The 13,312-nt window shown below is 34.6% G+C and overlaps 1 protein-coding gene and 1 pseudogene across 3 annotated transcripts in view; one reads left to right on the forward strand and one right to left on the reverse strand.

Annotated features, from left to right (window-relative positions):
- Positions 1 to 13,312, reverse strand: part of sorcs1 (sortilin-related VPS10 domain containing receptor 1) — a 231,540-nt gene that overhangs the window by 156,849 nt on the left and 61,379 nt on the right. The window lies entirely within an intron of this gene.
- LOC107077383 (U6 snRNA-associated Sm-like protein LSm6 pseudogene) lies at positions 291 to 543 on the forward strand (annotated as a pseudogene).

Below are 13,312 nucleotides of genomic sequence, written 5' to 3' on the forward strand. Positions count from 1 at the left end.
GGTTTGTTCTTCATAGTCTTGGACTACAGAACTTCCAAGTAATCTTCAAACTAAAGAGACCATCAATTTTCTAACTGCTTCATCCAATTCAGGGCCATGGGGAAACTAGAGCCTATCCTGGAATACAATGGAGACAAGGCAGGGTACACCCTGGACAGGATGGCAGTCCATCACAGCGTAGACGCAGACACAAACACAGAGATGCAAACACTCACACCAGGCCCATTTTTCCCAGAAGCCAATTAGCATCAAGTTTTGAGAGAAATCGTGTTTGAAATGAAAACACCAATATGAGTCTCCGGAAGCAAACCCTCAGTGATTTTCTGAAACAAATCATTGGAAGATCAGTAGTGGTGACACTGAACTCTGGTGTTGATTACCGAGGCGTTTTGGCCTGTCTGGATGGCTACACAGTATGAACATCGCCATGGAGCAGACAGGACAGTATGTCAAGGGGCAGCTGAAGAAAAAGTACGGAGATGCTTTCCTGCTAGGAAACAATGTTTTGTATATACAGTAAGTACTGAAAAGAGGAAGATGTGAAGAGGATTTTAAAATCTGTCTTCATGATTTCTTTTTTTTCAAGGCTGTGTTCATTCTTTCATTCATTGTTTCATTCTTGAAACTTTTCTGAATGGAAGTCCTTTTTTATTGTATGAAGAAAAGATCTTGAATAAATTATAATTTGAGTTCTTAAAAAAACATATCAGTACAGTATGTTTCTAGGCTATGGAGGAAACTGGAGCACCTGGAGATCACACAAACTCCATGCAGATAGCACACAGGGCCCCAGTACTGTGAGGCAGATATGTTAACGACTGCAAACTTGTTTCCCATTTCTGTACATACTGTTTTCTTATTTCTGTTACCCACCAGGCACAAATAAATCTCTCATTATTTAGTGACACATTATTTTTAATACGGTGATTGTTTTAGGAAGACATTTAGTCCTAAGTAGGACCTTTTACTTGATAATATGGGATTATCATATATAATATACTGGTTCCCAGTTTTCTTTATATGGTATTGTTGTCTCAGTTATAGAATTATATGTTTACATGTCTGTACAATGCAGGATCCCAACTAGTAATTTAAATACCTGTATACAGTAGTAGAAAACAATGTTTGTTTATTTTGGAATTAATACTTTTTTATCCTATTTTGGTTTGCCACCAGGTGTGAGCCATGTTGCAATTCAGTATTCAGTGATCAAAGACAGTGTATAATTGTTACATTTTATAAATGTTATTTTTATAGATTTTGCTTGCATGGAAAGCTGAACTCAGGACTTGATATTTCAGATATTGAATAGGATTTGATTCGATTACTATTTTGTATTTAGAATTTTAATTTTAAAATATATAATCAATTATTTACACACCCCTGCATTTATACATATTTTTAAAACAATTTTCTTTTTGTTTTCCCAAAATTGGACTTGACAATAGCTGTTGGTAATCAACCAAGCTCACCACAACAACTGTTACAGAAGCCCAGAGATAATTGTGATACACACATCCCCTGAAGCATGCACTGCCAGGCCATCTGCTTCTATTCACACTGAAAGCTCTCAGTGCAGTTCGAAGGCAGAAGTTGGAGCACTGATGCATCTCTTACTACACTGCAAGCTCGTAGGTCTTCTCGACATTAAAAACAAGACCTGTTTAAGGAAAAGAAACCTCACCAGCACTAGAACCAGCTAATTACATGACCAGCTTTAAAATCAACAATTTCCAGACTATAGAGCTTAATCTGAATTCCCAAGTTTGAGGCTTTTGCCAGACACACCATCTGCATGCTAACCTACAGTATACTGCTGGTACACTGTTCATAGCATACTAATGATCCTAATATTGCATGCTTACATGGTTAAAATATACAGCTAATTAATAAGACAGCATTGCATGTCCCATTCATACAGTACATACTGGAATGAAAAATTAAAATGGAAAAGACACCAAAATAAGTACAAAAAAAAGCTTTGTACTACTGGGAAGTAAAAACTGACTATACAGCAAAACATCTCCTGCTGGTGAAATTCAAATAACTGAATGTATTTAAATGTAAATTTATCTAGGACATTTCTTAATACACCAAGTGGCTTTTCTGGTAAATTGTTTTAGTACTACAGTAGGTCATAATGTGTGTCTTTATAAAGTAATGCAGTGGACAGAAAATTGATCAAATTATATTAATATGTAGTTTCTTCTGCAAAGAATAACAATCATAATATTGTAACTAGTTCTATTTTGTTTTTGCTTTGTGTGCGTACATTGGTAAATTTGGGCAGCTTCCTTTTTTGCAATTTAAAAATTAAGGATTCCTTCACAATCCCACCATAGTGTAAGTTCTTTATGGCTCATCTAAAGATCCCCACTTATGAATATTTAAACAGTGCCATAAATGGCTTCACTAGTTATTACATTTCACACTATGGAAAGCAGTAAAATCAGTTACAGCAAATTGGTTGTCCTCCAGAACAGATAGCATATAGCTATTAATGATGGTTAGAGTCCTTTTACAGACCTCCTCTTCTCACATCAGTCAATATTTTATGGCAATTACTTATCTTACTCCAGTGACTAAGCTGTTTTAGAATGGTTATCCCAACGTAAGGTAAATAGGAGGCCCTGCCATTAAAATTAAATTAAAAAATCATTCACCTACAGAGACAGCTTATTTGTGTAACCTTGCACACACCTTGAAGTAAAGCAATGTTTGGAAAGATGAAAGTGGAAACCTGTGGCAATTACAATTGAGTACTGTATGTATTGATTGACAAGACCTCTTCCCATAGCACAGGCCATTTTATTAAAGCCGGCATGTGGAATTGACATGATGTCGAGACTGGCTGGAGTTTGTTTGCTAACCTAAAATGGCAACAGACTGAACTACAGTATGTTCAAAAGTAACATGTCCAATTATGTTTCACCCCTTTCTTTTAAAAAGGACCATCTATGCACAATGCAAGACTGCTACGTATCCACTGGTCTTACCTAATACTGTATTTATTATCCAAAACTACTTAAAAGGCCAGAATTAAATAATTCTGCAGTAGAAGATGATGAACAATATACATGTTGCAGTTACTGAATGTGCATAGTACAACCTGAATATTTCATAAAGGAAATCAGGTTTGCCAAGAATTCTTGATTCATCTAAATAACATTCTTTAACATTTCCTATGTTATTGCACCTGCAATACATTCTTCTATTACTTGTATACGTACTATTACTTGAATTATTGCATTCTCTTCAGAGCTATTGTATTAAGTTTGTGCAAACGTCAGTCTATAGTTTATTGGGTTCTATTCATATATTTTGGATTACAACTTAACATATTTGTACAAATGAAAGCCAACAACAGTTTATCATATTTTTACTTACTGAATTAAAAAATAAATAAAACACTGTCAAAAAACAACTGTATAATTTTAACAGATTTTCAGAATAAGGTTAAGTTTACAGATTTTTGCATTGTCTTGCTACTCTAAAATACTTTACATGCATATTTGTCCAAGAAATTTCCTTCAAGTTAACATGTTTAGTTTTTTTAGACACATTACAGTTATATTCATTTGAATCACTAGAACAAATTTGATGACAGTGAGCCCTGCTATAGCCATAATTTCAAGAAAGCATTTACCTTCTGGAATTTTACAGTTTGCAGTGCACCTAGCAATGAGAAGGAAAGGCTCAGGCTGGCTCTTTGCCTTTTAGAAATCTATAAATTCCAAGGGAAATCTTACTGTTACAGCATTTTTAAATGAGGAAAGGTCTGGAGGGCAGTCTTTGAGTTTGCAACTCAATCTATAGTAACTGATTCCACTGATGCAGACCAATACATTGATTTGTCTTTTACTGACAGTTACTGTTGTGAGTGACACGTCATTTATTCCTGAGTGCTTTTGTTTTCAGAAGTTCATGAGCTTGTGCCAATATGCTTATATTGATTCCTTGGTAAGTGGTTTGATTAAATTATTCTTTTTTTTCTGAATGTCTACTTATCCTCAAAATAGATCTGGGGAAAAAATAACGTTTTTACCTATATTTTCTTTCAAGCTCTGCCTTATTTTAAAATGGGTACAAACAAGGTGGCCTACAGACCAGTTGGATTGCAGAGCTCCTTTTTGCAGATACTCTAACTGGAAGATATATCAGAATCGTATGGTTCTAACAAACCCAGCAACCCAGTCCTACCTTCTGTCAAAAGTATTACATATCACAAATAATCAGAAATCATCTTGCACCAATACAAATGAAAAAATGTCATTTTTAAGGTTGTAGGAGCTACCTCTCAGAAGGGGATGTTCACCATTTCTTGTAGGTGTAAACAGGCCTTGAACATTATTAAAATGTTGCCCTTCAAATCATATAACATCCATCCACCAATCCATCCATGTTACTGTATCCAAAGTGGGTGAGCTGATATTGGCAAGAAACAGGTGCAAGGCAGGATACATCTTGGGATGTACGCCAGTCCATTGCAAGGCACACACATACACAGGCACAAACATACTGTACACACACTCACACCAGGGCCAATTTTCCTACCATTACGGTATTTCTTTGGACCATGGAAGAAAAATGGAGCACCCAGAGGAAACTCCACACAGTGAGCAGGAACTGAACTCAGGCCTCCTGTGCTGGAAGGCAGCAATGCCAACCACTGTGTCACCATGCCATCCACCCATAAAGTTATCAGTGAAAATGTAAAATGAAATTCAGAAGTAAATAGTACCCATTTTAAATGTGGTACTTTACAGCAATTATGGAAATCCAAAGAAAAGCAGTAACGTAAAACACGCAAAGTACTTAAGACATCATTGGTACAATTATGTCTACTTATTTGTTTGTTTAAATCTTACCTGATTGCAGGGTAAGTTAAATAGAAACCATGTTTCTATTACAATTTATTTTAAAGATAATTTGCAGGGCATTCCTGCCAGCATACACAGAGAAAAAAACATATTGAAGAGCTTAGGCAGGGCTAATTATCTATAACAAAATATACTGCGCAGATTGACTTGAGCCGCCAAATTCACAATGAAGGCTAATTAAAGAAATTACACCAATTAGTGAGCCAGCATGATTATTTTTTGTTAATGATACTAGTAGAAATTGAACAGGGCATTTACTAGATAATGTTACAAACTAATTTTCCACACTGTGCTACTTAACCTTTTTTACGCTTTATTCATCACATCACAAATGATAGATTTCCATGTCAAAAGAAAGTAAGTTTAATGTGCATTCAATATTTTGGAACTTCACTTTTAATGTGTATCAAATGATGCTGCCTGCAGTTAAAACCTTATTCCACCTTTTTTTTTAAGAATTAAAAATAGGTAGGTACAGAATGTAGACAACACAATAATTTATAACATCTAATTTTAGACCATTGAAGAAATGTAAAAATGTTTTTTATGATCCTCTATCATTTCCTTCCTCTACATATTGTCACTATTTCCTGTTCTAACTGAAGTATTTTTGTATAAACAACACTTTTGAAATTGAAACAGCAGGTACCAAATCCAAACAGTCAATCGATGTCAATAGTCTGATTTTAAAAGCACTCAAGTTTTATCTTCTCAAAAGCAATGATATTTTAAAGGGAAAAGTCGGCAAGAAACAAGCAACATAGCAAAAACATCACAGCAGTAGAAACTTCAAATCTGTATCTGTGGATACCTGTTTGTACATAAGTGGCCTTGTTTACAGACATTAAAAGAGATATTAATTGTGCAAATTAAAAAATAACATTTTAGACCTGTTTTTCAGGATTTTAAAGTATGAAATAATGAAATATTATATGTGAGAAGCTTTTCAGTTTGTGAAAACACCTTTCAACACCAAATGTTTTCTTTTATTTGTATTTAATTTTATAATAACTACACAAGGTGAAAAGTGGAAATAGGCATACTGTGAAATAATCCAGTATACCTATGAAAATATTCATCTACAATTTAAGTGGAAATGGAACATCAAAATTAAAATATTAAACACCATATTATCAAGTGCAAAGCAGTTTACTTATGAATCATCTAGAGTACATGCACAGATATGAAGAGAAGACCAAAGCTACTGCACAGAACCCTAAAACATAAAAACACTTTTCAAGTACAGTAAATAAAGGGGATCAATCCCTTAAGAAGCCTGTAAGACAGTAAACAGTAAGTGCAGTTGGAGAAAGAATTGTTGTGGATTTCTTGACTAGCAAAGGTTTCAAGTTTCTTTTTTCCTATTTCAAATTGTATAAACTTTACAATTCTTTAGGACCCGCATTTCACAGAAAAGGTATGAAATTAACATTTTTGTAACACTTGATATTTCACCAGCTGTCATACTATTTATCAAAGACAGTTGCTTTATATCTCATGTGAAAAATCAAAGGAGGAACGCTGCATGGCTTGACAAGTGAGGTGGCTCAGAAAAGAATAAAATGGGAATTAAAAAACATAGAGAGAGATGTTGTACACTTTGTAGCCTGCAAAACCCTTAAAACACTAAGGCAGGTGGCAAACCTAATCATGGCAAAGTTATCAAGCCAATCTGAAATCAATTTTGAAACATGCTGGGCAAGTATAGCAAGGAACTATTGGCTGATATGGGTACTTTGGTACTGTATGCCAAATATACCGTACTGTGCTTCTACCATAGATGTTGCTTTACAAATCTGTTTTTTTTCCCAAAATCACATGTTCTCCTTTCATAAAATCAGCAATTATGCCCAAATTACAGCACCCAGCATCTAGCTCCCACATTTTGGTTTTGCTTTTCTACGCTGACAGTGAAACATAAGTCAGCATGCTTCCTAATAAATCCATCTGCTTGGAAGAAGCCAGCCAAGTCTCATCCTTGTCACCAAGATTATCTGTAGAAGAGTTCCACTTCTTCCTTCCTGCAAAGCTGAAAGATGATGCGAAGCAAAATTAGCAGATGAACCACTTTAAAGAGGTACTGCAGCCACAAATTGAAAAAAAGATATTCATATTGCATCCTTTAGGTGCTGTAGTTTCTTTTTTAAATTTCAGAAGTGTTTGAGATGTAAGTTGAAAGTCATACATTTTTCCTTGCATTTTTTATAATTCATTATACGTCAGGCACTTTGATGTTGTATTTGGAGAAAGTGTTTTAAACACTAACTGATTAGGCTAAAGAAGTCCGGATGTGATGGTAAATTACTCCTCAACTTTCCTTATCAGTGTCAGACAGACTAGCTGGACAGTCTAAGTACAACAAACAGTGACGCATTTCTCTGGACCCACTGAAATCACAGCATCAGCAAAATGCAGAGCACTCACATATAAAACAGGAACAAGTTGGATAATGTTTTTCTTTTTAAAACTCTCTGCTTTACAATATTTGCATTCCTTGAGATGAACATAATTTATAAAGCAACCCATTTATCAAGAGTTTTAGTAGTCTTAGCTATCATCTAAAACTGTTCAAATTAATTCAGAAGGGAAACTGTTTTAACACGCTGATTATATTACACTGCAAACTGCAGTAATTGCATCAACCTCATACTGATTCAACTGCTAATTCATTCTTGTACTATTGCATTGTAGTATTCTTGTACTATTTGCATTGCTCCATCCAAAATAATAATAAAAATGAGGGATCTATTATATCTGCCTCTGGTAGAACATGACTCAGAATCTTCCCAGAGGCTCACAAATGGAGTTTGAAGCTTTAGTACTGTAATTTAAGCTGGTATCAGCAAAAATAAAATAGAAAGAGCTTTACATTTTCATTGATTAAAACTCAATGTTTTTTTGTGATTAAACATGATTTCCTCACAGAAGCAGAACTGTCCAGCCATTACACCATGGCTTGCAATTGTCTGGTGGCTGCCAGGTTGCTGTCAGCAATCTATCACATCAGCAAACTGGATTATAAAGAGAACTCCATTTGATGAAGTCGCCTTCCCTGGCACAACAACAAGCAAAAGAAATGCCTTTGGGGTTGTTTTTGAGGTACAGAAACACTATGAATTTCCTTTAATTTTTTTTTCTTTATATTTTTCCATCATTAATCCTTAATTTTCCATTTTAAATTCCAGAGTACTACATGGTGGAATAAGACGGAGCATTGCTTGTTCAACAAATCTCCAGCGTATGTCCGTTCCAGGTGCTAACATTTCAGCAAATCTCACAGTAAACTGACATTCAGGGTTTGCACTGTATATAATATAGTCCGAATGGAAAAACAAAATCCTTATATTTATTTGCTATTTTTTGCTTGAATTTTATGAAAAGAATCTGTCTGGCTCAGACCCAGAAGATCATAAAATGGATAGTACCATTTACAGTATATGTACACAAATATAGTTAAATATTCACTGTTTAGGTTGAGACAAATGTTCATAGAGGCTAACTAGAGTGTCTACTCCATTTGGTACACAGCAGATTTAGAAGATTGAAGGACTGTTTGAATACATTTGCTTTACTTGAAACCCAGTATGAGTAAAGAATTGTCAATCTATGGTAGGGCTCTAACATATGGTCATCCAGGGTGGAGAATGGAGATTAAAACCCTAACAATGGTTTATAGCACATGGTTTAGTAACTTTTTATAAAGATTACTACTGAGAGGAGGCAATCTAACCCATCTTACTCCTGATCGCTACTCCTGATTGCTACTAGGAAATTCTGTTAATAAAGCCCCATCCCTGTATGATTGCTATAGTATATGCCAATTAAGGGTCGCTATCAACCAGTGACAAAAGCCCAGATATCAATTAACTATTTCTAGGCTAGAGACCAAGTTTGAACTTACTTAAAGCCATTTTTTGAAGAAACTCAGATTCATCTTAACATTCCTCTGTAATTTCATCAACACATTTCATCTATGGCTTTTTGTATAAAGACGCATCTATTACTTGTAGTTCACTTTGCCCCTGGTGCTCATTTCCGCTTGCATCCTGGTGTCAGAACATACTGATTAGGTTGCCTGAGTGAAACTGGGAACATCCATCTGCTTTAAATCATCGCAGCAGTGAGCAGACATTGAGGTAAAGCATGACAAATTGGGCAGGAAAAAGGGAAAACCAGGTATCATTCAATCATTTATCTAGCAGCTCATTTGTTTCTCTACTCATTGATTTATTCAGGAAACCAGAAACTAACCAAATGGAAACACTGTAGTTCACATGGAATGCATTCAGATGTCTTTTCAGTTTGCGGGGGAATCAAAACTCACTTTGGCTTTGCAGGTGTAAGGAGCCATGCCAATCTGGACAAAAACAAGCAAGCAAATGAGAGCGGCTAAGCCAATCCTAACCGATGTGTTAATGAGCATGAGTCCTTTTCCAACTATTGAATGCCCAAGGCCCTGTACTTATTCAATGGGAAACTTGTGCCTTAAAGGCTACTAATGTCCCTAAGCAATGATGCTTTTTATATTAAATGCAATCACATATCAATACAAAACTATTTTTTGTGGGAACACTGGCCTGTAACAAACACATCAAATCTGACAAATTCTCATATGACTTAAAAACAAACATTGCATAGTAATTTACTGTAATCTGTATAGCATTTTGCATATGCCAAATATTACTGCATGTACAGTACAACACTTGAAATATTGGTCCTATATTTTGCTCTTTTGTGTTGGTTATTTTATATGGATTCTCTATTATTTTGTATTGTTGTGAATATTTATTTATATTTATATAATACTGTATGTTAAAAACACAATTCCAAATAAAGCTTAAAATTTTCAAGTTTAAAGAAAATAAGAAAAAGAAATGGCATGGTTCACATATTCATGGTTCAAGCTTTCAGGCGAGGTGACCTTATGCAATTGATCCACACCTTGTGTGTGCATCTTTAGTTCAATCAATTGATCATTACTGAACTACAGTAAGTCAATTGAGAAATATTTCTCACTGATAATGATCACCTGGCTCAGGGTTTCACAAAACTGCTGCAGATTAACAAAACATTTCTCCTTCAAATAAGCTGAATGAGATACTTGGATCCTTTAGATCTTAACTACACAATGGGATAGATGGGTCAAATGGCATCCTATTGTTTACTAAGAAAAATGCAGGATTTAACATAAAATATCATAAGCCCACAGATGTAAAACTGTTTATATTAATATAAAATGGTGATGGAGCTTACACTGCAGAAAAGGACAATCCTAAAAAGTCAGCGTGTCCTAATCCTAAAAAGTCAGGGAAGATTTTACATTTTAATCTTCCCTTCAAATGAATGAATACAAATAACCAATGGTGTCCTCTCTAAGTTTATCATCTAAGTCTTGTTTAAAAGATTTAAACTGCAGTAGAGAAGTCTGTTTGATGTCATTATTTCTACAATCAAGATTTGTTTACAAATATTAATCTAAAGAATGCTATGATATTACTAATGTAATTAGCAATAAGTTACCCATTTCTATTACTCTCAAAAGCCCAAACAGAATGATCCTGAGATGTGCAATTGAAGTCAAGATTTTGAGGAAAGGCACTGTCATGGCATGGAAGTATTTAACATCCATGAAACCAAATAGTTTAAGTGGCAGGAGATGGAGTGAAGATTTCAGATTATTTAAATGCTAATCAGCCCCATCAGAAAAATATCTTGTTAAGGCAATCTACTACCAGAAAAAAATAGCAGATTGAAAACATCATTACATTACCTAAAAAAGACAGAGAATGTAATCTTGTATTCAATGTAAGATTTTCTTTTTCTGATTTAATCTTAGAATGAAGAGCAAGATGAAAGCACGATGAAAGAATGCTTTTATTTTGCAACCCTTGGTCTTCCAAAACACTTGGGCAAAAAAATACTATAGCAGGAATTTGGTAAAAATTATATTTTATATATTTTGTATTTATTATAACAGTTTATATAAGGTAAATATGACCCCCACTAATACAATTAAATAGCTTAAGCTCAACAGAATAAAATTTTAGATACCACTTTCTTTAGATGTTTAAATAAAAACAGTCTCTTCTCACAATCAAACACAGGGAATTTTGTCTCTACAAAGAATTCTGACTCTCAGGGGTTATTCTCTCTGAGTTGCACTTCTCTAAAGATGTAAGCATCCTATGATTGCAAAATAAAGCCATTATAAGGACTAGATAGTAAACCAGACCAGACTCTCTCAAATCATTAGCATTCAATTGAACTTCTCAAAGGACTGGACTGCCACCAAACTTGTAGGGTGATATATACACATCTTTATTCCTGTGCAAAACATGTTTTTTTTTTCAATTGAGACTATATGTTCTAAACATTGTTGGTAAACCAACAGGTGGCACTCTTCCATGCTGGCTCGGCTCATTGTGTTCATCCAATAACACAAGAACAGCAGAAAGGGCAGCGGCTGGAGTACGTTTGGGGAAAACAATTATCTACGACAATATTTCATCAGAACCCTTTCACAACTCACTTACTGTTATTTGAACCCAGTATTCTTCTTGTCACCTGTTATAAATCATAATAATAGGGCTTAGCTTTTTATGCTTTGTATATATGTTTTTATTGTAATCAAAAACAATAAAAAGCATTTGTGTACTATATTTAATTGCTTCAACCTACATCTGTTCTCACAGACTGTGTAAAACTGTAATAACACACTGATTTTGTAGTTCGATGTTTTATAAGACAAATAAATATTTTATTAGTACATATCAAAGCAACATAACTGTGGTTTGTATTTCATGAGGCATAACACTACTATGTGTGAGAAATATAATAAGATGATATTACATAAATCTCACCGTGGAACTTTTCAATGTCTCTTACAAGACATTGGCCTTAATTACATTACTACAGTATACAGTATGTATGAGTATACTGCTCTCTTCCTGATGCATTATACAGTACATATTTGAATATTAGATTTATATAACTTTTTTCTTTTAAGTAGTGATTAATATCATCATCACAAATATTGGTTTCTGTGACAGGACTTCAGGTTCAGACATGATGACAGCTCTTTTTTTCTGAACAACATTCCTCAGAATGTTGGATGATCTGCCATCATTAGTCACCTGACTAGTAGGTGTAAAACAGTTGATTGAATGACAATGATTGAAAGCAGGAAACAGGAAGCAGAGACTTTAAGAGTCAGTCATTAACTGCTGTTCTTAGAAAGAGGCCATAACCTTTATTATGCAAACTGTACCTGAGGAAGGAAGGGAAGGAAGCATTGGGTTGAGCAAGTGGCAGGTGGAACTGAGAGCTTTGAGGTTCAGAGAGAAACTTTGTAGTGGAGCTAGTAAGGAACTAAGCTTCCTGGCTGAGTTATTAGAGAGGGCTCACAAAGCCCAGCTAGAAGCTCAAAGAGGAGTTTAGGATTATAATTAAATTTAACACTTAGTTATTTTGATTTGCACTACAGTATAAATAAAACAGCACTTTTTACCCAGCCATTGTTTAAAGTTAACCATATCTGGGTAAATAGTTTCACAAAGTCTACCTGCTTATAAATGATCCAAGATCATCAAGGTCATGTGCATTGTGATCTTGAAATAAAAGCTTTGTTTTTTCAAAATTATGTAATAATTATTTCATGATCTTCAACTAATAAGTGAGACTAAAAAATCATAGGATATACTCAATGAGTCATTGTACTTTTCCTTCTGAGCTACTGTACATTTTCCAAATCAACGCCACAGTACTGTACTGTGATGTAGGATGTGCAGCCATTCAGATAAGACAGTAATAGGGTGTTAAACATCAAATTTTATCATGGTTTTACACAATAAGGCTAAACCATCCCTTATTTCATTTGGTAAAGTAATATCTCACTTCTCACTTCTCCATCTGATCTGCCGTGTAGTGGGTTTTCTGGCAAATAATGCCACCCAGGTGGTTGCGGCACTTCACTTTTGGATAAAGTGGGTCCCCTCATATACAGTATGTGAAGCACTTTGGTATCCTTTGGGATCACATTATACAAATGCATGCAATTATTATTATTCCAAAGCTGCGTTTTAAGTGAAAAAAAGGCATTTCTCATTTTTAACACTAATGCTGTCCCTTGGTAGACACTCACGTTTTACAATTACTCAAATTTAGCTCCAGAGCTAGAAGTTCTTGAAACAAAAACAGGTTAGTGTCTTGATCTTTTCCTGTTACCCTCAATTATATAACATACAGTAGTTGCAAAACCACGTGCATGGACCAAGCACCTTCTTTTTTAGTGTTTCATTTTAGAATATCAAAGAGCACTTTTCTCCTGCATTAAGGAAAAACAAAATAATCTTTAGTAAAGCACTTCACAGCAATATTGATTCCTGCTAGCTCTACAATTCAGTCTCCATTTACATTTACAATGTATTATGAAA

This window comes from Lepisosteus oculatus, chromosome 4 (genome assembly GCF_040954835.1).
Source record: "Lepisosteus oculatus isolate fLepOcu1 chromosome 4, fLepOcu1.hap2, whole genome shotgun sequence".
Lineage (NCBI taxonomy): Eukaryota > Metazoa > Chordata > Actinopteri > Semionotiformes > Lepisosteidae > Lepisosteus > Lepisosteus oculatus.